Genomic DNA, 3,832 nt, shown 5'->3' with positions numbered 1-3,832 from the left:
GTGAATGCTTAATTTGAATTGAGGTTTCATTCGAATTTAATGTTAATCACTAATTTGTTGGTTGATGCATCTTCATGAAATCCGGTGATAGAGTGGTCGTAGTTCTTCTAAATTCTTGGATTAGAGTTTTTAATTATTTTTAACTTTTGATTCTAATTAGTTATTCTATAAATCAAACCCCCTCTAAAAATTTTATAATCGTATAATGTTATCATCATTGGGAGACGACTCGGATTGCACCTCTTACTACATAATTTTTATGCAATTCGGTTTTTATTAATTTGTCTGAGAGCGACACTCGCGATCACGACCTGTGACTACCCACGTGGTATCCGTGAGGTGGGGGTAACCAACGACCATCCATAGTAAAATCTGTGATCACAGTGCCACAGTGAACGTGGCTGGCGTGCAGTGAGTGCATGAGACTATTGTTTGTTAATTTCATATATATATGATTGTTTGGTGCCATGAGTGCATCGGTGACAAATTGAAATGAAAATGCTATTTATGTGTACTTTGCGTGAAGTATAGGCAAGGTAAGACTCTAGGATAGTTGTGTATTGAGTAGTGTAGAGTATTCACCCTTACATTTATTTTTCAGGTAATCAAGACGATCAGCACCAGACTCAGTGAAAGGATGGATGGACTGCTATAGGACTTAGATTTTATTTTGAAAATGTTGTAATTGAACTAGTCCTGTAGCAGTTACTTGATATTAATTTGTAACCCTTCTCTTATTTCAAAATATCTTATGATAATTTGGTTATTCGAATTTGCGAAATCATTATTTAATTGAAATTAAATTTAAGGTGTTACAAAAACTAGAAATCAAACCTTGATATTGCATTTCCTTTATATAAGAAGCACTAACATGTCTTAATCTAGCATGCCAAATATCCATAGAGTCAATCAAATAGGCAGAAGATAAAATATTTTCATTGATAATATGAGCAATATTGACTACAAAGAGTCCATGTTTACAATAAATTTTTTCCACAAACACATTATTTTTTGTCATCACAATTTTATCAGATTCAAAAGACACCTTGACTTCAACCTTCCCCAATAAACAAACAAATTAAGTTCACCCTAATACTAGGCACACAAAGCACTTCGTTGAGAGCCAGGGTCTTGCCAGATGTGAGCTTCAGAAGAACTTTTCTTTTTCCAAGAACTTCAATAGTCCTTGAGTCACCAAGATAGACTTGTTCTTCTCCATCTCCCACTGAAGTGTAGGAGATAAACATATTTTTGTTTACATAGATGTGCTTGGTAGTCCCAGAGTCTACCACCCAATCGCTCACATTAGCCTTTAGCAAGGCTTGAGAAATGACTGCAACTATAACATCATCTGCTTCAACCAAATTTGCATTTGGTTTTGATGGATTGTCACTTCTCTTCCTGTGTCTGCATTGAGCAACATGATGACCTGTTTTGCCACAAACAAAATTTCCTCCACCAATTTTAAAAGTGAGATTATTCACTTTTGGGACATAAAGTTTATTATAATGAGACCTTTGATTAGGTTTGTTGTCGTACCTTTTCTTATTAGCTTGTATCATGTTTGCTCTTGATATCAATGTCTTTGCCCTTGCAGCCTTGAGTTCCTTCCTATTTGTGTCCTCAATAATAATGTGGGTGATAAGTTCAGCTAGAGACAGAGGTTTATTCTTATGCTTTAGTTGCTGCTTATGATTCCAAGATTCTGGTAATTTTTCAATTAGTAATCCAGCGACAAAATTCTCAGGCAGTGTGATCTTCTCAACTTTCATGTCCTCCAGCAGCTTGTGATATTCATTGATCTGAGTTTTGATATCTTCTTCATTGTTCATCTCCTACTTATAATAGTGTCCAATGATAAACTCACTCTCCCGTCATCCTCAATAGTATATTTAAGAATCAGAGACTCCCAAATTTTGTTGGTTTCTTTATAAGAACAATAGACATCAAATAATTCATTAGACAATATATTAAGAATAGTATGTCTACAAACCTTGTTAACAGAAGTCCAGTCTTCCAACAATTTTGGGGTAGCATTTGAATCTGGTTTCGATTGTGTGAAAGCATGAGCTACGCCGTGCAGGTCAAGAACAAAATAGACATGCTCCTGCAATCATTTAAAGTTTTTCCCTTGGAACATTTATATCTTTAACACGTTTGGGAAAGGTTTTGCATAGTTGACTATAGAAACAATTAGATTAAGTGGATCCATGTTGATAATGTTTTCATGGTTATTTACAGCGTTGCTGATGAGGTTTTTATTATTTATTGATTCAGCCAAAATCGTTAAGATTGTATTCGAAATGACCAGAAGTAGCTGATCAATAATATAATCTAAGGCATATAGAACATTGTCTTTAAGGATTATTTTGGTGTAATCGAAAATCCTCCAGGATACAGCAGACTCTTATTGTTTGAATGTATAAGGCTCTCAAGAACTAGCAAGCTCTTATCAAATCATAACCTAGAAAAATAAATATAATAATAAATCTGTGCATCTTTTGTGCGGTTTAGTGCAATTTTTTTGTAAGATTTAAAATATTTTAATCACTATAATTACTCACGTAAACATTATATATAACTGAAAATATAAATAATAATAAAAATAATTAAATTAGAATAGTAAAATAAAATTAATAATTAATAATTTTTTTTGAAATATAATTATATTATTTTCAACAATATATATATATAATATTATATTATATAATGACAATAAAAATAGATTAAAATAAATCATTTTAAAACATGAGTAAAATTTTTATCAAAGGTTAAATTGATAGATTTTTATAATTTTAAGGACTAAAATGAATATTAAAATTAAAATAATAAATATTAGTGATTAAAAAAATATTATTAATAATATCTTTAGTATAAATATTTTTAATTCCCTAAATTTGATGGTTCTGATGCTCTATTTTTTATGTTTCAATGAAAAACTTTACATCTTTGTAACTTGAAATTTGTTAGAGAAGTATTTATTGATTCTGTTAGAATTAGAAATATTAATTCAATCATTCTTACTTTAATTTTCAAAGTTGCCTCCCAAAAAGATTAGATAATTCTGGCCCGTATCTCCATGTAACGTAATATACAAAGTTGTTTCTAAAATTTTAGTTAATAGAATTTAGAATTTTATAGTGTTATTTTTAATTCTTATAATTTATAAGAAATTCTAGTTTTTATACTTTTAAATAAAGGGACACAATTTTAGAAACAAAACTATTTTTTATTTCAATTAAAGCAATAAAATATGTACAAGAAATAATATTTTTTATAACAAAAATAAATTTAAAAACTTATTTTGATATTTTGTTATTTTCAACTAAATTAAAAAAGTAATTTAATATTTATTTTAAAAAATAAAAAATTTGAAATTATTTTTAGTATTTTAAAATTCAAAATTAGATTAAAAAAATAAAAAGGGACATTTTTTTATGTTTTAGAATTAGGAAAAATTTTAAAAATATTTTAAATTTGACGAGTTAAATTCTTGTTCATATGTACCTTTTAAGTGCACTGAAGAAATCAAAATCAAACAATTCTTTTGAAAATAAAGTTTAAAATACTTGGTTCTTAAAACTTTGCATATCACATGACAAAGGTTATTTTTTATTTTAAAAATATTAATTTTATTTAAAAAGAAATATTTTCTTTAGTTTTTTATTTTAAATTTTAAAAAAATATTTTAAAAAATCTAATTTGAACGATGAAAGAAAATATTTTGAATTTTAAAAAGATTAAATTTAAATCTAGAGAAAATTATTATTAAAAAAATCACTTCTCTTATTTTATAAATAAACTCACTCTTACACAATATTCAAGTTAGTAT

This window comes from Abrus precatorius, unplaced genomic scaffold (assembly GCF_003935025.1).
Source record: "Abrus precatorius isolate BTA unplaced genomic scaffold, Abrus_2018 Scaffold7, whole genome shotgun sequence".
NCBI lineage: Eukaryota > Viridiplantae > Streptophyta > Magnoliopsida > Fabales > Fabaceae > Abrus > Abrus precatorius.
The sequence above is the reverse complement of the archived record's forward strand: the minus strand, read 5'-3'. Positions refer to the sequence as shown.